This window comes from Gossypium hirsutum, chromosome A12, assembly GCF_007990345.1.
Source record: "Gossypium hirsutum isolate 1008001.06 chromosome A12, Gossypium_hirsutum_v2.1, whole genome shotgun sequence".
Classification (NCBI taxonomy): domain Eukaryota; kingdom Viridiplantae; phylum Streptophyta; class Magnoliopsida; order Malvales; family Malvaceae; genus Gossypium; species Gossypium hirsutum.
The window spans coordinates 60,041,609-60,067,378 of record NC_053435.1 but is presented as its reverse complement, the minus strand read 5'-3'; positions in this window follow the sequence as shown (position 1 = coordinate 60,067,378).

The window sequence follows — 25,770 nt, the reverse complement described above, 5'->3', positions numbered from 1 at the left end:
CCTTGATATGGCATGTATAGGTTAGGCTGGTGATAGTTATGTTTTGTATTGTAAATATTTTGGCCATATGAAAATGGCATTTATAACTTATAAATCAATATGTATTCAGCTCAATTTCTGTTCATGTCGATTGGTAATGTGAATGAAAAATTTAATGTTTAGCTCGGTAATACCTCTTAGCCTAAAACCGACGATCGAAAATGGGCTAGGGGTGTTACACCCGAACCACCCCCGTTGTATGTTTTGGGCCTCGTAGGCCCGTATAAAGGACGATATGCATGTGTTTGAATGTTTTTGAATTGGTTGAAATTTTATGGCCCGATTTTACATGTATGCGTCCGGTAATGCATCGTATCCTGTCTCAGTGTTAGACATGGGTAAAGGGTGTTACGATTGAAAAGAAATTTGATTTTGTTGAGTACTCTTGATTCAAAAGGGTATAAATACATAGCCGAAAGTAGGGTTCTAAATATTTCCAAAGGTTTCCTTGTTGTGATGAAAGGGCAAAGAAAAGCTACCAAGTTATATATTTTGTAGGGTTCTATTGTTACTAGTGATGCTGCAATTGCTTCATCTTACTTGTCAGATGATGATGTTACTAGACTTTGGCATATACGTCTAGGCCATATAAGTGAAAATGACATGGCAGAATTGAGCAAAAGAGGACTTCTTGATGGGCAAGGCATTAGCAAACAGAAGTTCTATGAGCACTGTATTTTTGGGAAGCAAAAGAGTGTTCAATTCACTAGAGGAATCCATAACACGAAGGGAACGTTGGATTATATTCATTCTAATCTTTGGGGACCATCCAGAATTCCTTTAAGAGGTGGATCTAATTATATTATAACTCGTATTGATGATGTTTCCAGAAAAGTTTGGCCATACTTCCTGAAGCAGAAAAGCGATGTGTTTTCCACATTCAAGTCTTGGAAAACTATGGTTGAGAAATAGTCAAGAAAATAGATTAAACACCTTCAAACATATAATGGCTTGGAGTTCAATTCTGATAAGTTTAACGAATTGTGCAAATTAGAAAGGATCATGATACACTTGACAATTTGTCATACTCCATAGCAAAATGACATTATAGAATGAATGAACTGAACGATCATGGGGAAGGTTTGATGTATGTTGCTGAATGTTAATTTACCGAAGTCGTTTTCGGCTGAAGCAGCCTCTACTGCATTTTTTTGATCAATCGATCTTCATTCGTTGCCATTGAGAAAAAGACTCCATAAGAGATATGGTCTGGTAAGCCTACTGACTATTCTAATTTAAACATTTTTGGGCGTCCTACATATGCTCATGTTGATAATTAAAAATTAGAACCGAGATCTATTAAATTTGTTTTTCTTGGTTATAAGGCCGAAAAAAAGGGTATAAGTAATGGTATCCTGAAAATAGAAAGTTGTAATTAGCAGAGATGTTGTTTTTTATGAAACAGTTATGCTACCTAACTTATCTCTTAAAGACTCTTCAAACAAAGAACAGCAAAAGTAGGTGGAGCTTCATATTGATCTAGTATCTACAGCAGAGTTGACTTCTCAAGTTAGTATAAAAAATCAGAATAGTGTCCCTTCTTCACCACAATATTCTATTGCAAAAAATAGAACTAGAAGAGAAATTAAACCTCCAAAAAGGTATGTCGAAGCTGATCTACTTGCTTATGCTTTAAATGTGGCAGAAGATAGATGGAAATCAAGAGCCATCTACTTATTCTGAAGCAGTTAGCTGTGAAGACTCGGAAAAGTGGATGTTTGTCATGCAAGAAGAGATGGACTCACTCCACAAGAACAAAACATAAGATCTTATGAAGCTTCCTAAATGTAAGAAGGTTGTTCGTTGTAAATGGGTGTTTAAGAGGAAAGAAGAGGCTCTAGAAGTTAAAGAACCCAGATATAAAGTAAGGCTTGCTGCAAAGCGTTACAGTCATATTCCAGGTGTGTTTTCTCCATTTGTGAAGCACAGTTCGATTCGAGCCTTACTTGGTATTGTTGCCATGTATGATTTGGATCTCGAATAGTTAGATGTAAGAACAACGTTCTTACACGGAGAACTTGAGGATGGCATTTATATGTAACAACCAGAGGGATTTACAAACTCAGAAAAAGAGGACTATGTTTGCTTACTGAAAAAGTCCTTTCAAGGCTTAAAATAGTTACCAAGACAATGGTATAAGAGGTTTGATTCCTTTATGACTTCTCATAATTTCAAAAGAAGTAGCTTTAACAGTTGTGTTTATTTTAAGAAAAATAATGATGGCTCTTTTACGTATCTACTCCTCTATGTTCATGACATGTTGATAACGGCAAAAGATAAATGAGAGATAAGAAAAGTCAAAGCCCAGCTTAGTGAAGGATTTGAGATGAAGGATTTGGGAGCAACAAAGAAGATACTTGGCATAGAGATTCTTAGAGATAGAAAAGCAAGTAAACTGTATTTAATTTCAATATGCAAAGAGCTAAGACTATTGGTACTCCTTTAGCAGCCCATTTCAAACTTTCATTGGCTTTTTCCATAATCAAATGATGAGATTGTCGACATGTCACATGTTTTATATTCTAGTGTAGTGAGATCACTCATGTATGCTATAGTTTGCTTACGTCTAGATCTATCATATGCAATTAGTACAGTTAGTAGATACATGGCGAATCCTGGTAAAGAACACTAGAAAGCAGTTCAGTGGATTTTGAGATACTTCAGAGGTACTACTGATGTTTGCTTACATTTTAGAAGAAATAGAGATGAAGTCATTGAGTATGTTGATGTTGATTTTGCAGGAGACCTTGATAAAAGAAGATCTTTCACCGGTTATGTCTTTACAATTGGGGGTTTTGCAATCAGTTGAAAAGCCATTTTGCAAACTACTGTCACTTTGTCCACCACTGAAGCTAAGTACATGGCAATTAGTGAGGCTTGTAAAGAAGCTATTTAGTTAAAGGGGCTCTTTAGTGAACTCAATAAATACCTTCAAATCAGTACAGTATTGTAACAATCAAAGTGTCATCTTCCTTATGAGGGATCAAATGTTTCATGAGAGAACAAAGCATATTGATGTTCAGTATCATTTAGTTCATAATATTATTGCTCGTGGTGATATTGTTGTGGGAAAAATATGTACTCATCATAATCCTGTAGATATGATGACTAAGTCACTTCTAATAACCAAGTTTGAGCATTGCTTAGACTTGGTTGGTGTTCATTGATGAAGATAAACCCTTAAGGGGTTTCATGGAAGAGGTGGAGAACTTGTTCGTTGAGAGTTCATATCAAGGTGGAGATTGTTAAAGATATGTGACCCAAATTCTTGTTAAATAAAAATGCAAGTGGCAAGATAGGGGATTTACGATGGCAAAGGTCGAGGTGAAATCCTTATAGAGGTATGCTTCCTCTATTTGATATTGAGTAGAATAAGGTGATTTAACCTTTCTATATTACTTCTATTTGACTTTGATTAGAATATGGTTTTACAAACTATAAATAGACACAATCGTCTCTCCTCTTATATCATTCAAATTCGACTTAGTAAATTTTTTTCTCCTCTACCCGTGGTTTTTTTCCCAAAAGGGTTTCCACATAAAATCTGAGTGTTCTATTTTTTCTCTCTTTCCTTACTATTATCAACATTCTATTTTTACAGAAACATATTCCAAATCTCCACTACAAATGGGTAGTCTCGAAAGCCATGTTACAAATTCTCCACACCACTCGCACACTTTGGGCTCAGCAGATCCAGCTAACCATTTGTTGTTTAAATTGTGGAAATTAGGAATTAGATTATTAAATATGCGCCAGACTATAATTTTGATCTTCTCCGGCAAATTGAGTCGTCGAATTTTCTTGCAAAAATTAATGTAACTACTATCATTTGCTGTGGGAATAGACGTTCCAAGTCTTTGTAATAAAGCCATATGGCCGCGCCTAAATACCAGATTCAAAGCAAGCCGGATGCACAGGATTTTACTCACCACCCAAGCACTAAAACACCTAGTAAGTTTTACTACATCTCATTGTCTTTCATTTTGTAAAATCAGATCTGAAACTTTAAAGAATGACACAATGCCATCCAAATTTTGAGATCTATATTGTGCTATTCTAGGGACCTATATACCGTCCCAAATGTTGATTTTTGAACCCGTCCCCACCTGCTAGCCTATTCTTTAATTGAGTAGATCCATCACCATCTATATACTCTTCTAGGTATAAGATGGGTAAGTCCCTAACTTTGCATCCAAAAAATCGGTAGTGAGATAGTATTTGGCTTTAAAAGATATAGCTAACAGCGAGTTCTAATTCTTATTCAAATGCCACCTATGTTTGGGCAAGAGCAATATTAAATTTTCCAAGGCTACTGAATCCCATACCTCTATTCTCTTTCAGTTTGCATAGTTTTGACCACGTACACTAATGGATCCCATTTTTTTTCCCAAATTTTTGCCACCAAAAATAGATAATATGTTCCAAATCCAAACACAACGAAGCTGGCAATAGAAAACAAGATGCAGTAAAAGTGGGAATATCATGTAATTCACTCTTTATAAAAACCTCATTCCCCCTTTGGACAATGGCCTCACACACCAACTATTAATACGACTCTTCAACTGATCATTCAACCATTGAAAAACCCTACTTTATTTCTTCCTACTATGTTTGGCAAACTCAAATATTGCTCAGGATCGGAAGATACACAGACCCCTAAGCAATCTAAAATCATTCTCCTCTTTTCCTCCCCCACATTCAAACTACAATAAGTGACTGACTTTTCATAGTTCACACAGCGTCCTGACACCTACTCATATTCATTAAGAATCTACTTTAGGACCATTGTAGCCTCTCCAAATAAAATATAATCATCTACAAATAAAAGATAGGAAACCTCTAAGCTCCTTCGGCATATTTTTGCACCCCTAACCAATCCGTCCTGACAAGCATATACAAAGAGGATAACCCTTCACTACGTGTTAGAAACAGATACGGGCTAACTGGATCCCCTTGTCAAGACCCCTTCCTAGTGAAAAACCCTCCCCACTTTACCATTAATAACTACAAAGTATGAGACTATACACACACAATGAATAATAAAATCCACCCAAAATCTCAAAAAGCCCCTATGAATCATCATCTTTTCAATAAAATTTCACTCCACCCTATCATATATCTTACTCATGTCAAGCTTTAATGCAATATGTTCCTTCATTTCAAGCCTTTTCCACTTATACACCTTTAAAATTTCGTACGCAAGGAGAATGTTGTCTGTTATTAACCTTCTAAGAACAAAAGTGCTCTGCGCTTCATCAACACAACAATTTAAAATAGTTTGAAATCGATTAACCATAGTTTTAGAGATATTTTAAACAACACCGTACATAGACTAATAGGACAAAAAATCTTTCATGCTAGTAGGATTAAACGTTTTTAGAATTAGAACAATGTTGGTATGGTTTATTTCTGCTAGAGACGTACCTTCATTGAGAACCTCAAGAACTTAAGACCCAACATCCTGCCCCACAATATGTTAGTAAGTTTGGAAAAATAATGCAGGACAACCATCAATTCTCGAAGCTTTAGTAGGCGCCATAGCTTTTAAGGTGGTGGCAATCTCCTCCATTTCACAACATGTCGTCAAACATTTATTCATGCCATCCATAATGCAACGTCGCACCCTCGTCAGAATATGATCAAAATTAATCAATCCTTTAGAGGTGAATAAATCCATAAAATACTCATTTGCAATGCAATCTACCTCATTATCATCGCTAACAATATGACCATCACCCTTATCCAACCCTTTAACTTTGTTTAAATACTTCATTTGTGACACCACTCGATGAAAAAAACTTGTATTTCAATCACCTTAATTTAACCAATTAACATGCACTCTTTGTTCCAAAAATATTTCCTCATTTTTCATACTTAGATTCAACTTTAACTTAGTCCCAAAAAGGTCTGATATATTATCATCACTCATGTCCTCCTTATTGAGCTCAGCAATTCAGTTGCATAATTTTCTAATATTCCCCTTTTTTCTTTCTTAATCCATCACCCCATACCTTTATTCCCAACCCCAACAATTCAAAACAATGAGGAACAGTCCCCATACTGCTTTCTCAATGCCAGTGAATCTCATCCTCACAAGATTCCTCCAATATCTAACAGGCTTTGAATCTAAATCTAATCTCTCTCTGTTGCCTCTCATCCTTATCTGTGTTCACCAACAGAGGGCAGTGATTAGAAAACGAATACAACAATTGTCATATTGAGAAGTTTGAGAATTTATCCCACCAAGTTGAATTTGTAACACCTCAGTCCAACCTTTCCCTGATATTATTATGTCCAAAATTCCCTTATTCCCAAGTAAACCAGGGCCCCTCAAACCCCAGATCCTCTAACTGACAATCCGTTAACACCTTTTGAAATTCCTCCATTTAGCCCCCTCCCACCTAAACCCCCTTTCTTCTCAAATGAATAGAGTATCTCATTGAAATCCCCACACACCATCCAGGGTAAAATCTGATCCCTACCCAACCCCAGTAAGAGATTCCATGAATCAAATTGACTCCTCAAATCAAGAGAACGATAAAATCCTATCCTCTTCTATTTACCTTTGTCTCCATACTTTTGAATCTCCACATCAGTATGCTTTTTTGAGAAACTCTTTAAACTAACAACCACATTTCAATGCCAACCCAAACTAAGCCCACCCCTAAATCCATCCACTAGGATGTCTATACCGTGCAAAACCCCACCCTTCCTATGCACTTTCTCCATTCTGTTCAAATCCAGATTTGTCTCCATAAAGAAGACAATTTTGGGATTATGAAGTTTCAACGTCTATTGAAGCCTCTATTTTCTTATGGACTCCCCAACCCACGAACATTTTAACACATAATCCTGTCAATTGACCTACCCCTTGGTGGTCGTTGATAATTCATCTTAGTAAGCCACTAATTGCTCACCCACTTTCTCCCCGAATCAGAAATTTCAAAAACTCTACCAGATAATACAGTTGTCCTTTACTTCTTCCGCTCCAAACTATCAATCAAGACTTCCTCTAAATTATGGTTCATTAGATCTTGCCTAAACCACAAACCAAAGTTCTCGAACATCCCAAATCACTCCCTAGATTTACCTTCCAGTTTCATACCCAGTATTGGATTAATATTATTTATCCCTTCAGACATAAAAAAAAACCCTTCACACTCATTACCCCTCTTGCTTTGAAAGAATTTCCACCAAACCCTATCACACTTCCCCCTTGTAACCAAAAACTCTCAATTATAACAACTCGCCTCACTGAAATAGCCTGTAATGAAATTTCCCATCCCATTTTAGCATCATTCGCCTCTGATGTTAACCGAATCGGGCAAAAACCATCACTATGTCCTAAGCAACCACACAGAAAACAAAACAACGTTAGTTTTTCATACTAAAACCTCGCATATATATGGCTTTGAGGAGGTAATTGAATCTTATTCCTTCATTTCAATGGGGATCTAATGTCGATTTTCCCCTTAATGCGCATGAAATGCCTAAAACCCCTAGTTACCTACCGCAAACCATACTCCTCAAAACCTCCCAATAAAATTTCCCAACTATTTAGCCACTAATTCAAAATAAAATCTTGGAGGTAACTTATAAACTTGAACCAAAAAATAAGAATAAACCAAAGGTACCAACATCGGCCCTCCATATCCCCTAATATGTGAAACACCAATAGGTGATTATTAAAAGTCAAGGGCGACCCTTTTATCACTCTTTTGAAATCTACTCGATGAAAAAACTGAAATAGAAATTGTTTATCCCCCAAATTCGAAATCTTAATGCCCCCTAATGGATGCCATAGATCGCTAAAGTCGCATTGCCTAAAATTGGACTACACTGGCTGTAAGACAACAACCTACAAGACAAAGATCATACATCTTGATATGACCTTTTGAGACTCCCACAACCTGCAACTCCTCCCCATCATCATCAGCGATATGCAACCCCACTAATGTATTCTCCATTGCCAAATCTCATCATCAAATATTAGCCCAAAAATATCACACAAAAGACAAGAAACAAATTCGACACAACCAAAAACAACTAAATATGAAAGCTAAACAAAATAGACAAATAAGACAAAACCCCTCGAAGCGGGCTACATTAGAGCAGGTAGAGGCATGCCAAAAGGCAGACTTTTAAAAAGAATGGTGAATTCTACTAAAAGAATGGTGTGTAACTTTTTATATGTGTTAAGTTTTAAGTACAATTAAGTTACATTTTTTTAATTTGAAAAAAAAGGACATTTGAATGTCTAGCATATAATATGTTAAGAATGAATAATTAGGTATTAATATTTGTAATTAAATTCTTTTAAGTATATGGTATAATTAATATTTTTCAGATCTAGGTTTTAAATGTACATTAATATAAAATTAATAGAATGTCGGTAATGACAATATATCGCAAAGAAAAGAGAAATAAAATAAAAAACACATAAATTTTACATGGAAACCCTTTTGAGAGAAAACCACGGGCAGGGGAGAAGAAAATTCCTTATGTCGAATTTGAATAATTACAAAAGGAATAGACTATGTCTATTTATAGACTTGTAAAATCATATTCTAATAGGAGTGTAGTAAGATTGAAACACCTTATTCTAATCAATGTCAAATAGACGGAGTTTAATAAGGTTTAAAAAACCTTATTCTAAAATAAAATAAAAGAAGTGTAGTTCTATATGGATTTTACTTTTATTTTATTTTACCACTGTATTTTACTTAAATAAGTATTTGGGTCACTTAATTCTAGTAATCGCCACCTTAACATGAATTCTCAATGAACAAGTTTTTCATCACGAACTCTCAACGAACAAGTTCTCCGCCTCTTCCATAAAATCCCTTAAGAGTTTAACTTCAACAATGAAGACCACCCAAGTTTAAACAATGCTCAAACTTGGTTATAGGAAGTGGCTTAGTCATCATATCTGCAGGATTTTTATGAGTACTAATTTTGCTCACAACAATATCACCGCGAGCAATAATATCATGAACAAAATGATACAGAACATCAATGTGTTTTGTTCTCTCATGAAACATTTGATTTTTTTTGTAAGGAAGATGGCACTCTGTCTGTCACAAAATAATGTACTGATTTGAAGGTCTTCATTGACTTCACTAAAGAGTCCTTTCAACCAAATAGCTTCTTTACAAGCCTCAGTAATCGCCGTGTACTCAGCTTCAGTGGTAGACAAAGCGACTGTAGTTTGCAAAGTAGCTTTCCAACAGATTGCACAACCTCTGATTGTAAAGACATAACCCGTGAGAGATCTTCTTCTATCAAGGTCTTCAGTAAAATCAACATCAACGTACCCAATGACTCCATCTCTAGTTCTTCCAAACTGTAAGCAAACATCAGTAGTACCTCGTAAGTATCTTAAAATCCATTGAACTACTTTCCAATGTTCTTTACCGGGATTTGCCATGTATCTACTAATTGCACTGAGTGCATATGATAACTCTGGACATGAACAAATCATAGCATACATGAGAGATCCCACTACACTAGAGTATGGAACATGTGAAATGTACTCAATCTCATTATCCGATTGTGGAGACAAAGCCAATGAAAGTCTGAAATGGGCTGCTAAAGTAGTACTAACAGGCTTAGCTCTCTGCATATTGAACCTGCAAATAACTTTCTCAATGTACCATTCCTGACTTTGGTCAAATTTACTTACTTTTCTGTAACACCCCTATCCCGTAACCATCGCCAGAATAGGTAAGGGGCATTACCGGACTTGTAACTCATGTCAGAACAGTAAAATTTTGAACTTTTTCTTGAAATAAAGATCGTTCATTTAAATAAGTACTAAGCACAACCAGAGGTAAAATTTAAACTTCACTCAGTAAACATTCAAAAGATGCCATTTTCGCATGGCTTATATACATTAACCAAAAATATTCTTCCGCCACTAGTCTATTCTATACATGCCATAAATAATTCTAAACATAATAGTAACAAGCGGTGGATAGTGATAGTGTGACTAATTGCTGACGATCCCCGAGCCTGTAGCTTTGCAATGAGATCTATAAAACAGAGGAAACAGAGTAAACGGAGTAAGCATTACAATGCTTAGTAAGTTTTAAGCAGTGTCAACAGATAACAATCAAATTATAACATAGTTGTTCGTATTTTTATTTCACTCTTCCTTCGGGCATACCATCCCTTTACCGAATATGCGCATCTCATCATATACAATAGGCAGTTAAACTTTCACATAAAAGTGAGCTCATGTGACATAAATATATTGTATGATTTCACATAACCTCTCACACTGATCCGATGTCACATAATCATAGGAATAGTCTCATAGATTGCTCTCGTATGCATCACATAACTACCTTATGATTTAGTTCAAATCAAGCTCACATATAAACTTGGAGTACATACCTGTTTAACCTTTCGCATTGAATATGTTTATAAGCAATTCTTATTACGAAGTCTTATAGCTTTAACCTCTACCCGGATTATCGGCGAGACCTTTAGCTCAGACGAAATCTCCACACGAAGTTATCGGGTCTTACCCGGACAAAATCTCCACACGTAGTCATCGGGTCTTACCCAGACATAATCTCCACACGTAGTCATCGGGTCTTACCCGGACATAATCTCCACACGTAGTCATTGGGTCTTACCCAGAATATATTTCCAAGTTTCATGTACATTTAATCACATGTTACAACATTCACATCGACTGTCATATTTGTAATTCATTTGCCTCATCAAATATCTAATAATACACACCTTTCACATTGGTCGTTCGGCCACAATATACGCACATCGCCTACATATTTCACACTAGCCATTCGGCTTTACCACATATACATATCTCATATATATATATTTCACATTGACCATTCAGCTTTACCACATATGCATATCTCATACATATTTCACATTAGCCATTCGGCTTTACCACATATACATTTCTCATACATATTTCACATTAGCCATTCGGCTTTACCACATATATGCATGTTCATATTCACCACATTGGCCATTCGGCCTTATCACACATATGCATGCTCACATTCATCACATTGGCCATTCGGCCTTATCTCATATATGCATGTTCACATTCATCACATTGGCCATTCGGCCTTATCTCATATATACACATTCACATTCATCACATAAAATCCTAAATCAAAATATAAATTTTCATGTATCCACATCACAATTATCCAAATATACTTCACATACCACATATACTATCATGTATACACTTTGTCTTGGCCGAATCTACATCAATCATTTTCCAATGAATAATTCAATTTCACGCCATACTATCATTTCATAGTCGAATACTCATAAACTTACAATTTCACAAATTTTAATATCAAAGATCCATCTAACACTCATATATCGTTTTACAATATCACGATTTAGAATTCACGTATGGGTTTAATCAATAGCTTATGAGCAACTAAAACAAGTTTTATCCATGTTTACAACAAAATCACATATCCACTACGAGCTGTTTTGCAGAGCAATAGTCACTAAATTAGTTATAACTGGAGCTACAAAACTCCAAATCACTTGCCGTTAATTTTCCCTGAATATATACTCGTATATCTTCCATCCATAAAATTTCCAGAATTTTATGTTTGGCCAATCAATACCAGATATTTCTTAAAGTTTCCCCTGTTTCACTGTTTGACTAATCTGACCACTCTTCACTATGAATCAAATTTTTCATTGTAAAGAATTCAAAATGTGTTCTATTTGATTTCATTTGAAACTAGACTCATTAAGGAGTCTAAGCATATAAATTTTATCTTATAACCATTTTTGGACAAATTATAATGATTTTCTAAAAACAGAATAGGGGATTTCGGAGTCATTCTGACACTGTCCCACACAACTTTAAATATCTCTTTATAGGAAATTTCTTTGCTTACATGGTCTCTTTTATAAGAAACTAGACTAACTAAGCTTTGATTACATATTTTATTCAGCCTATAATTCCACACCAACAATTTATAGTGATTTTCTAAAATCACGTTACTGCTGCTGTCCAAAGCAAATTATTACAATTTGCTCTTAAATTTCCAAGTCCAAACACTTATGAACTTACCATTTGAGTTTAAGACATATCATGGCCACATCATATCTTATTAAATCAACTCATTATGTCCTATTATGATTGAATTTACTCAACGTTTAATCACTTAAAACTTACCTCGGATGTGGTCGAACGATTTCGGCGGCTATTCGATCACTTTTTCCCTTCCCTTATCCAACTGTGGTCCTCTAAGCTCTTGAGCTAATTCAAACAAATTTAACTTATTAAAGTCCCATTATGCTAGCTTATGGCCGAATATGACAAGGAGTTTGATAGGTCATATGGACACCTTTAGCTCAAATACAAAATGGTCATACGTATTTTTAATCACATTGAGCAATTTAATACAATTAATCTAACATTTCCTCATGTGCACTTTTATGACTGAATACACACATCATTGACCTAATATCAATTAACTAAGCACTGAACAAATTCTCCTTGAGCCGATTATCTAAGTCAAGATAAAAGCATCAATATGCTTGCCTCTAACCGAATACATGCAACACCAATCCATCTCATGTGGCCGAATATGCAAGTCTATGTTGAGGCCAATTATATACTTAATACCACATATAAATGGCATACATTTTACTAACTAATGCATTACATATTATAACTCAATACGCATCCATCGTTTACTCCATAACTGAAACACCATCATATATAAATATATACCTTGAGATAATATATATGTCATACCAATACATCATGTGCAAATATATATATATGTGCAAGATCCGAATCACAAATTTGATTATAACCACCTCATATATTTTCATCATATACCCGAATGCACAAGTACATTATAATAACTTCCAACTCAATTCATGTTACAAATTTATACTTCACAAGAACAAATCATTAGCCAAATATAAACTCTTTCTATATTCGAATGTAACCTAATATCATTTAATACCAAATCATGTATATTTTATTTTTACATGAACCATAGCCGAATCATTTTAACCATGAGTAACATAACAAGCATAAATCATACTTATGGATATACCATGGCCGATTCAATCTAATCACATCCAAAATCATCAACCATTTTCAATGCATATAGCACATATAAACATGAATAAGTTTCATATAATCACTTAACACATTAATTTCTTTCATCAACAATCTTTTTGTTTCTTTATCCATCAAAACTTAAAGGTAAGAAAAAATCAAGTTCTTTTCACACATACTATAACCGAAAGTTCCATCCAACGCTCTAAATTCAAAATTTTAGTATGGCTAGGTAAGAAAAACATGGTGATTAACCTGAACAAACTAAGATTTCAAAAGAAAGATTAACAAAATTTTCTAACCTTCTCTTCATTCAAAAGGCCGAATGCCCCCCCTCCTCTTTCTTCTTCTTCTTGTACGGCTAAGAAGAACAACGTGATACCCTTTTTTTTCTTTTCTTCACCCTTCATCCCCCTTATTTTATTACTAACTCATTATTTTATTCTTTCCAACATGAACATTAGCACACCATGCTTAAAATATGCTATGACCCATAGCATGGCCGGCCACTAGCTCAATTTTTGGGCAATTTGACATGCAAACCCCTCACTTCTATAACATGCATTAATAGGCCACTTTACATTTGCCTAGCACATTTCTAAATTTTCTTACATAAGTCCTATTTACTAAATTTCACCTACAATTAGCAAAATTCAAATATGAAATTTTCACACATGCATATATACATATAGTAAGCATCAAACATGACAGCTAATTATTTTTATGACTCAGTTTTGTGGTCCCGAAACCACTTCCCGACTAGGGTCATATTAGGGCTATCACATTTTCTATTTCTGAGAATCTCCATACCAAGTATCTTCTTTGCTGGTCCCAAATCTTTCATCTTAAATTCTTCACTTAGTTGGGCTTTAACCTTTCTTATCTCTTCTTTATCTTTCGTTGCTATCAACATGTCATCAACATAAAGGACTAGATACACAAACAAACCATCACTGTTTTTCTTAAAGTAAACACAACTGTCAATGTGACAGCCCTAAACTGACCCTAGTCGAAAAGTGGTTTCAGGACCACAAAACCGAGCCCTATAAGAAATTAAAAGATATATTCCGTGTTTATAATGTAAGTAAATGCATGTGTGAAAGTTTCATGCATTAATTTGATTATTTTTATGTGAATTTAGTTAAAAAGGACTTATGTGAAAATATTAAAATTGTGGTAGGTTGAAGTGTAGTGGTCAAATATTGCATGGCTTAAAATATGGGGATTTGCATGTCAAATTCCCCATTTTTATGTAAGTGGCCGGCCATGATGATGGTTGAATAGCCATATATGCATTATATATTATATTATAATAGTTAATGGTTTAAATTTTAAAATAAAAAAAGGGAAGCCATACATCCTTGCCTTGTGCTTGCCAAATGTTGAGAAAGAAAGAAGAAATATAATTATTAAATGATATTTGGCCACTACATAGGTAAGTGGACGGTAATGGACCACCATTTAAAAGGTTTTGATATTAAATTACAAAGATTAATTTAGTAATTGGCTTATTAAAATGAAATATAATAGAAGATGGTGATAAAAACAAAGTTACACCCATCCTTTCTTGCATTTTTGCCGAAAACCATAAAGAAAAGAAAATGGAAATGAAGCTAGGGCATTCGGCTATGGTGAATGTATAGATTAAGGTATGTTTAATGCTCTTTCATTGAAAATCCTTGTATATTTGGAGTGGTCATCAAGTATAGAAGTCAGCTCATGGCAAAATTTTTGTAAATGGATGAAGATGACATTTGGTCATGGATGTTTATATTTCTTTGATGTTGGTTTCGATGTTTTGTGTATTGAGGGTTGATAATAGATGGAAGTCGAATGGTTGTTGTATGTAGATAGCATGCATGCTAATAATGTTTTTATTTTCTACTTAATATCTTATTGATTATGAGTTAACATGAATATTTAGTTGAACATATACCTTGAATTATGTTCAAAAATTTTAATTGATTAGTTGTACTCTTCTTTTTGCTTTTGAATATTCGAAATATTGAAGGTGAAAGGCTGAAAAATTTCAAGTTGAAATGTTGTCCAAATGCTGGAAATTTAGCATGCATATTCTTTTATTTAAATGCTTTGACCGAATGTTGGAAGTTAACTTGCATGCTGTCTGGTTGCTGCATGAGGGAGTTAAAATTGAACTTAAGATAGTTTATTACTAATTAATTTGCTGCTGTAATGCTGTAAATTATTGGCTGTCCAAATTAGGACAAATTTATGGTACTTAGCTAATTAATATGCTGCTGTAATACTTAAATTATTGGCTCTCCAAATTAGGACAAAATCATGGTGTTATGTGCTAGCATGATATGTATGTGTGATTGAAGTGAAAAATGTTTAGATGATTTATAGTGTGTTTTTGTGGATATAGATGCCGAATGTGGACTCAAGAAATTAATTGGAAAATTTGTTGTTTGTTTAGGTGATAGAAAGTATAAAATAGTCTTATGTGATACGTGTATATAAGTAGATGGAAGTGAAGTGTCCTATATTTTTGTGTATGGGATTAATTGCATTTTGATTTTAATGTGCATGATTATTACTATGTTTAAAATGTGTGAAAGCCGAATATGCTCATGATACAATGCTTGATTAGTTGATTAACAATAAGTTAAATTTGTGTAATTCAAGCTCAAGAGCATAAGGAGCCAATTTTGGATAAAGGGAAAGCGAAACTAATCGATTAGTCAATCCGTAGTTATTCGATAAAATCCAAGGTAAGTTTTGAGTAGTCACCTTTAGTATATAATTGATGATGCCTTGATATGTGTATATTAGATGAATTGTGACCTTTTGGTTCTACTTGAATTAAGTTGTGTGATAAATAATTTATGTATATGATTTATAGTTGAATGGTCACTATGGGTTAAGCTTGAATGATGAAATGGATATGTGATATTTATGTATGACTTTTGAACCGAAATGTAAATGACGGTGTACATATGGAGATTATATCCGAATGTAGCAAATGACTACTGATGTGATATGTTGAATGAGATGTGTTAATATATGATTAAATAAGCATGAAATCGAATCATGGCATGTTTTATTAAATATGATACATATTGAAATCTTTTGTTTTAGATGTAGATTAAATGATATGTGATTGCCAAATGTGATTGTTAAGTGAATAATATTAGTTAAGTACTTAAGCAAATCTATTGTTTTACTTAAGCTTAAGAGCAAAGAGGATCAAAGTCGGATAGGGGAAAAGAGAAAGTAAACAAATAGCCGTGGATATCTAGTCGTCGACCACTTCCGAGGTAAGTTTTAAGTGATTAAACGTTGAGTAAATTCAATCATAATAGGACATAATGAGTTGATTTAATAAGGTATGATGTGGTCATGATATGTCTTAAACTCAAATGGTAAGTTCATAAGTGTTTGGACTTGGAAATTTAAGAGCAAATTGTAATAATTTGCTTAGGACAGCAGCAGTAACGTGACTTTAGAAAATCACTATAAATTGTTGGTGTGGAATTATAGGCTGAATAAAATATGTAATCAAATCTTAATTAGTCTAGTTTCTTATAAAAATAGACCGTGTAAGCAAAGAAATTTCCTATAAAGAGATATTTAAAGTTGTGTGAGACAGTGTCAGAATGACTCCGAAATCCCCTGTTCTGTTTTTAGAAAATCATTATAATTTGTACAAAAATGGTTATAAGATAAAATTTATATGCTTAGACTCCTTAATGAGTCTAGTTTCAAATGAAATCAGATAGAACATATTTTGAATTCTGTACAATGAGAAATTTGATTCGTAGTGAAGAGTGGTTAGATTAGTCAAACAGTGAAACAGGGGAAACTTTAAGAAAAATCTGGTATTGATTGGCCAAACCTAAAATTCTGAAAATTTTATGGATGGAATATATATGATTCTATATTCAGGGAAAATTAACGGCAATTGATTTTGAGTTTTGTAGCTCCAGTTAAAAATAATTTTGTGACTATTGCTCAGGAAAAACAGCTTGTAGTGAATATGTGAATTTGTTGAAAACATTGATGAAACTATTTGAGTTGCTTATAAGCTATTGCTGAAATTGATGCACAAGATTAAGATATGTATATGTGGTAAAGCCGAATGGCTAATGTGAAATATGTATGAGATATGTATATGTGGTAAAGCCGAATGGCTAATGTGAAATATGTATGGGATATGTATATGTGGTAAAGCCGAATGGCTAATGTGAAATATATATATGAGATATGTATATGTGGTAAAGCTGAATGGCTAGTGTGAAATATGTATGAGATACGTATATGTGGTAAAGCCGAAGGGCTAGTGTGAAGTATGTAGGAGGTGTGGGTATATTGTGGCCGAATGACCAAATGTGAAAGGTGTGTATTGTTATATATTTGATGAGGCAAATGAATTACAAATATGACAGTCGATGTGAATGTCGTAACATGTGATTAAATGTACATGAAACTTGGAAATATATTCCGGGTAAGACCCGATGACTACGTGTGGAAATATATTCCGGGTAAGACCCGATGACTACGTGTGGAGATTTTGTCCGGGTAAGACCCGATAACTTCGTGTGGAGATTTCATCTGAGCTAAAGGTCTCGCCGATAATCCGAGTAGAGGTTAAAGCTATAAGACTTCGTAATAAGAATTGCTTATAAATATATTCAATGCGAAAGGTTAAACAGGTATGTACTCCAAGTTTAAATGTGAGCTTGATTTGAACTAAATCATAAGGTAGTTATGTGATGCATACGTGAGCAATCTATGAAACTATTCCTATGATTATGTGACATCGGATCAGTGTGAAAGGTTATGTGAAATTATACAATATATCTATGTCACATGAGCTCACTTTTATGTGAAATTTTATCTGCCTATTGCATATGCTGAGATGTGCATATTCGGTAAACGGATGGTATGCCCGAAGGAAGAGTGAAATAAAAATACAAACAACTATGTTATAATTTGATTGTTATCTGTTGACACTGCTTAAAACTTACTAAGCATTGTAATGCTTACTCCGTTTACTTTTTTTTTCTGTTTTATAGATCCCATTTGGAAGCTACAGGCTCGGGGGTCGTCAGCAACTAGTCACACTATCACTATCCACTGTTTGGTACTGCTATGTTTTGGATTATCTTATGGCATGTATAAAATAGACTAGTGGCGGAAGAATATTTTGGTTAATGTATATAAGCCATGCGAAAATGGCATCTTTTGAATGTTTACTTAGAGAAGTTTAAATTTTATCCCTGGCTGTGCTTAGTACTTATCTAAATGAATGACCTTTATTTCAAGAAAAAGTTCAAAATTTTACGGTTCTGACATGAGTTACAAGCCCGGTAATGCCCCTTACCTATTCCGGCGACGGTCACGGGATAGGGGTGTTACAGTCAAAGCTATTCTTTTGAAATCATGAGAAGTCATAAAGGAATCAAACCTCTTGTACCACTATCTTGGTAACTGTTTCAAACCGTAAAGGGACTTTTTCAGCAAGCAAAAATAGTCCTCTTTTTCTAAGACTGTAAAACTCTTTGATTGTTGCATGTAAATATCCTCCTCAAGTTCTCCATGTAAAAATACAGTTTTTACATCTAACTGCTCAAGCTCTAAATTATGCACGGCCATAATACCAACCAAAACTCGAATCGAACTATGCTTCACAACTAGGGAAAACACATCTGTGAAGTCCACTCTTGGAATTTGACTGTAACCTTTTGCAGCAAGCCTTGTTCTATATGAGATCTTCAACTCCTAGAGTCCCTTCTTTCATTTTAAACACCCATTTACAACAAAAAACCTTTATACCTTTAGGAAGTTTCACAAGATCCCGTGTTTTTTTTTGTGGAGTGATTTCATCTCCTTTTGTATAGCAAACATCCACTTTTCTGAGTCTTTACAGCTAACTACCTTAGAATAATTAGATGGCTCTTGGTTTGCATCTATATCTTGAGCCACATTTAAAGCATATGTAACTAGATCAGCCTCGTCATACTTCTTTGGAGGTTTAATTTCTCTTCTAGTTCTATTTTTGGCGATAAAGTATTGTGGTGAAGAAGTAACTCTATTCTAAATTTCTGTACTGGCTTGAGGAGTCGATTCTATTTTAGATTTTGGATTATTCTGATGCTTCACCTGCTTTTGATTTTCTTTATTGGAAGAGTCTTTAAGAGATAAGTTAGGTAGCATAGCAGTTTCATCAAAAACAACATCTCTGCTAATGACAACTTTTCTATTTTTAGGACACCATAACTTATACCCTTTAACACTAGTTTTATAACCAAGAAAAACACATTTAATGGATCTCGGTTCCAATTTTCCATTATTAACATGAGCATACGCAAGACACCCAAAGATCTTTAAATCAGAATAGTCAGCAGGATTACCAGACCATACCTTTTGTGGAGTATTTTTCTCAATGGGAATTGATGGAGATCAGTTGATTAAAAAACATGCAATAGAGGTTACTTCGGCCCAAAATGACTTTGGCAAGTTGGCATTTGACAACATACATCGAACCTTCTCCATGATCGTTCTGTTCGTTCATTCTGCAACACCGTTTTGCTGTGAAGTATGACGAACTGTCAAGTGTCTCACGATCCCTTCTAACTTGCACAGTTTATTAAACTCATCAGAACAGAACTCTAAGCCATTGTTTGTGCGGAGGTATTTTATTTTTTCTCGTTTGTTTTTCAGTCATAGTTTTCCAATACTTAAATGTGGAAAACACATCACTTTTATGCTTCAGGAAGAATGCCCAAACTTTTCTGGAAAAATCATCAATAAAAGTTAGCATATAATTAGCTCCATCTCTTGAAGGCACTCTAGATGGCCCCTACAGATCAGAATGAATATACTCAAATGTTCCCTTCGTGTTATGGATTCCTCTGGTGAATCAAACTCTCTTTTGCTTCCCAAAAACCCAGTGCTCACAGAACTTCAGTTTGCAAATTCCTTGCCCATCAAGAAGTCCTCTTTTGCTCAATTCTGTCATGACATTCTCACTCATATGCCCTAGGCGCATACACCAAAGTTTAGTAATATCATCATCTGACAAGGAAGAGGAAGCGACAACTGCATCACTAGTAACAGTAGAACCCTGCAAAACATATAACTTAGAAGTCTTTCTCTGCCATTTCCTTACAACGAGGGAACCTTTGGAAATCTCCAAGACCCCACTTTCAGCTGTGTATTTATACCCTTTTGAATCAAGAGTATTCAACAAAATTAAATTTCTCTTCAATTCTAGAACATGTCGTATGTCACTAAGTGTTCTGACAACTCCATCAAACATCTTACCTTTAATTGTTCCAACACCTGTGATTTTACACAAAGTATTATTTCTTCTCAAAACAACACCTTCAGACACTGTTTCGTAAGTTGTAAACCAATCCTGATTGGGACTTATGTGGAAGGTGCAGCCTGAATCAAGGATCCACTCCTCGCTCAATTTAGAATTGTTGATAGAAGCGACTAGAAGTTCACCAGCTGCAGTCCTCTACAACATCAGCTTCACCGAAATTTTCTAGTTGTTTTCCCTTTTGATTCACAGCCTCCCTTTTGATCTTATTTTGTAGCTTATAGCACTCAGATTTAATGTACCCTTTCTTCTTACAGAAGTTACAAATTTTACCTCTGTTTGAAGACTTCGATCTACCCTTAGATTTACCGCGATGATTCTGTTCCTGTGTCTTTCCACGATCATCATCAGCATTCCAATCTTGTCTCCCACGAACAATGGGACCTTCTCCCTGAGAGTCGATTTTAACCATAAGATACTTCATCTTATCATACGAGGTCAAAGAATCATAAACCTCATCAACTGTGAAAGACTCACGGCCATATAAAATCATGTCTCTAAAGGTTGAATAAGAACAAGGCAACGAACAAAGTAGAATTAACCCTAGATTTTTCTTATCATACTGAACCTCCATGGCCTCCAAGTTTGAGAGAATTTCTTTAAACATTGTTAAGTGTTCGTGCACAAATGCACATTCCTTCAAACGATGAGCATATAGACGCTGCTTCATATGCAACTTGCTAGTTAGAGTTTTCGACATGCATATTTGTTCCAGCCTCTTCCATAATCCAACGACGGTCTTCTCCTTCATCACATCCTACAAAATTTCGTTAGACAAATGCAGATGTAACTGTGTTAACGCCTTTCGATCCTTGAGCTTCTTCTCTTCCTTCGTCAATGTCGAAGGCATCTTATCTACCCCTAGCAGGGCTTCCTCTAAGTCTATCTGTGTAAGAACTGTCTGCATCTTTACTTGCCACAACGCGAATCTGGTGTTGCGATCCAATAGCGGAATTTCATACTTTGAAGACGCCATTACTGTGATTGAGATGAACAACCCGGAAGTTCGGATACCAATTTGCAAAATTAGTAGAATGACAGTAACGACAATATATTGCAAAGAAAAGAGAAATAAAATAAAGAACACACGAATTTTACGTGGAAACCCTTTTGGGAAAAAAACCACAAGCAGAGGAGAAGAAAATTCCCTATGTCGAATTCGAATAATTACAAGAGGAATAGACTATGTCTATTTATAGGCTTGTAAAACCATATTCTAATAGGAGTGTAGTAATATTGAAACACCTTATTCTAATCAATATCAAATAGATGGAGTTTAATAAGGTTTAAAAAACCTTATTCTAAAATAAAATAAAAGAAGTGTAGTTCTATATGGATTTTACTTTTATTTTATTTTACCACTGTATTTTATTTAAATAAGGATTCGGGTCACTTAATTCTAACAATTAAAATATGAATTTAAATTTGAAACTTGAAAACATTTTGAATTTAAAATAGATTACATGTTTTTTGAACATTTATTATCTTCTCATCCTAATATAATAAAAAAACGAAAGCGTATATATGTTTAAACAAAATTTTATTTATTTATTTAGAATATTTTCAGTTTCAGTTATAAGATTAGGAATGTATATAGATTTTGTTTCTGAAATACTGGTAAAATGCATTATAATTAATTTGTGCTGCCTAATCGATTTATCCAATGTAGGAAAGGAAATGCATGATTGGGGTAATAAGAATAAAACGGTAAATATATTTGCAAAACTGTATATGTTATATGAGCCTATTCCTATTCCTGTGTCTATTTTATTGTATGCTATGAAATAATGATATTAATTCGAAAACTTAAATGCTTAAAATAACCAACCAGTGTATTATTATGAATAAGTGGTAGCATTTAAACATAATTGAGATTGAGATGAGACCCATACAAATTTTCTTTAATTTGAAATAATAAGTGGTACCGAACACAATTTTATTACAAACCTACCCATTTGGTATGGAAAACTTGATGCCGTGTATTAGACCAACTTTAAAATTTTATTCCTATTCTTGTATTTTGGACACAGGATTTGGAGTTGTTGAAAAGCTTACTTTATTGAAAAAATTATATTTAAAAGCTTTATTGCATATTTTAGTATAATATAAAAATTCAATCAATAACGTTAATTAAGGATAGTAAACCACAATCAAACATACAATATTTAATACATGATTACTCCTAAATAATGGAATGTAACCGGAGAGAAAGTAATATAATTGATATATTTTTTAAAAAAATTAATTCAATATCCTTAAATATGGACTACACCTAATAATCGATGGGTGCCAGCAGGAGTAAAATTTTAGGGTCGATGTTAAAAATTAATCTAAAATTTTACTTAAACTCGATCCAGATTATATATGGTAAACATGAGCCCAGTCGGCTCGTATTAAATTTTTTTAGATTATTTTATTATATAAAATAAATTTAAAAAATATAATATATCAAATACACTAAAAATATTAAAATAAAAATTTTCCAACAAACTAAAAATATATTAAAAAGTCTTTATACTAAGATAGTTAAAACTAAAATAGTAGCAAAATTAAAAATAACACAAACAATAACTATATAATAATAGCAATATAATAGTGAAATGGCAGAGAAATGGTAGTGAAACAACATTAAAAACGTCAACAAAACAACAGTGAAATAACACCAAAAATAGCAATAAAATAACACAAAAAATAACCTGCAAAATGTAATCAACCAACCAAAATATCTATATATCAACCAATCAACATATTTAATTTTATAACAAGTTATAAACAATAAGCTAAATTAAATTGTCAACAATTAGGAAAGTAACCTATAAAGCAATCAAAGAATCATCATCGTCATCATCATCATCATCATCATCATTCTCTCAACCAATTCCTGATATGAAATATGAACAAATGGTTAGATAATCAAACTAATGAAATTTTATAAAATTATAACAATAAAACAAGAATAATAATTATCCGTTGAAAATCCCTTAGCTCACATCTAGTCATCAAAAGCAAACAACGACTTGAATCATTTTTTATTTAAGTGAACTCCTCAAAGGTGAGATAATTTTCTTCCCATGCTAAAAGTTGACTCGGAAGTTACAATAGATATTGGAATTGTCAAAAGATCACGAGCCAATGATAAAACTCATGATATTGAATTGAATTTTTGCTCCAACAATCCAATATATCTACTTGACTATTCAACTCAAGCTCTAGTTCTTCCAAATAAAGGTCAAACTGTGACTTTTCATTCTTAATATTGGACTCACTTAAGTATCATTTATAATCATCACTCACATCATAATCTTCTCCTAAATCAACCCTATTAACGTTGATTTGATGCAAACTAGAATCAACTTGATAATTATCCGAAACATTGGAACTTTCAATGAAAGAGGAAGATGTGGGTTTGGAGATCTTAAAATACTAATCAAATAAGAGTTTAAGACTGCTAAGAATGGTTTCCAAAAAGTCTAAAGAACGATTACCATAAATTGTAGTAAAATAATATTGCACATAATTTAACTTGTAACGATGATCTAAAATTATAGTGCATGACAATACCAAAGCATACTCAGCCTAATATTTATTAAATTTCTCTTTAATTTGCTTAACCTATTACACCTTATACCTAACCTGGTCACCAAGTCCAAGTACAAAGTGTCACAATTAACCTAAATAACTTAACAAAATTTCTACCCTGATATACTTTCAGACTTAGACAAAGCTAAATTATATATCTATTATTGTTACCATTCAACCGTTACTTAGTTCTATGGATAACGACATATTTCAAAATTAAATTTTTAATTAAATTCGATACCTTACAGTACCAAGCTTTTACAGTCATTCGTCTTTATTAAACACAAATAATTATTTAAAAATTTCAACTTAAGGTTTTACTACAGCTGCACCAAATTAGTCCCCGATGCGTGGCCTCTAGGGGTGCCCATTGTAACACCCCAAAATAGGGCCTATGAGTTTTAAGGGTATTTTACGAATTTTGGTCTATATGAGACTCAATAATGTTTTCGCCTATAACATCTTAACTGTCAAATCAATTTTGCAAAAACTATTCCAGAAACCCATAATTTTGAGAAAGGACTAATTTGTTAAAAAAGTCAAAAGAGTAAGCATATATGTTGTAGTTTTATAATTTTATGGAATTAAACCTATAGATTCCCCATCAACACGTTTTTGCACACCTGTTTCTTATCTCTTCATTGTACTTGTCGCCCCTTGCCATATCCCTGGCTATTCCATTGATTTTTTATTCCCAAATCATAATACCTTGATTTTCTAAAATTCGTAAGTCATTTATTGCCATAAATCTCCAAGAAAAAGACCCAAAACTCCATAGATTTCACCATTTTCTTCAAAGGTGAGGTTTTTGGACTTACGATAAAACTCATTCATTCTTTTAGAAAAGCTAATCATTAATGTCACCATTGGTTTTTAATGTTATTTAGACTCTAAAACTGAATTATTAGCCCTCAAGTCGCATGTTTTAAATAAAACTTGAAAATCAAACCATAAATGGTGGATTTTAGGATTTTGAGTCAAAACTTGGTTTCAAAGAGTTTTTCAATTTTTTTTAGCATGATTAGAAAGTTTTTAAGCTTATCTTGAAGTTCTGTTAATGATTTCTCTTGTTTTAATGAATTTTGTGAAAATTGCCTAAAAGGTGTCAAAAAATGTTGATACCATGAATTAAGTAGATTTGTCTAGTTTGAAGGTTGTAAATTAGACGTAGATGATTAAGTAGATGAAAAAACTGATTTTAAGCAAAAAGGTTGAGTATAGATCAAGATATTGGTATATAAAGTTTGTTATGTTAATACTTTAAGTTACATGGGAACTTGGCTTGACCTTGTGTTTTAGTTTATTTGAGTGGATTATTGGTTGATATTTGAATATGGTTATTGTTTGATTTATGTGCGTAAAGCTTCGGATTCGTTAGAGTTTGCTACGAGCTAGGGAAGCGTTAGTCAAACTTTTGACTTTTCGGCAAAAGCATAAAGTGGTGAGTGTATGAAATTGCTACTTGTAAATATGAGTCATGTGTTGTTTGGGAATTTAGATGTAGCCTAAACCCCTACTCTAAATTTCAAGTGTAAGTTTTCTTGAACTATACTTGTCTTGTGGTTATGTGGTTATATAATATGAACGATATGTGATATATGGATATGGTGTTTATTGTGTAAAGTGTAATTATATACATGCAATAAATATGTAATATATATGTTATATGGCTATCCTAGTGTTTTGCAAAAGATGCAAATATGCAGTGTTAGTGCAC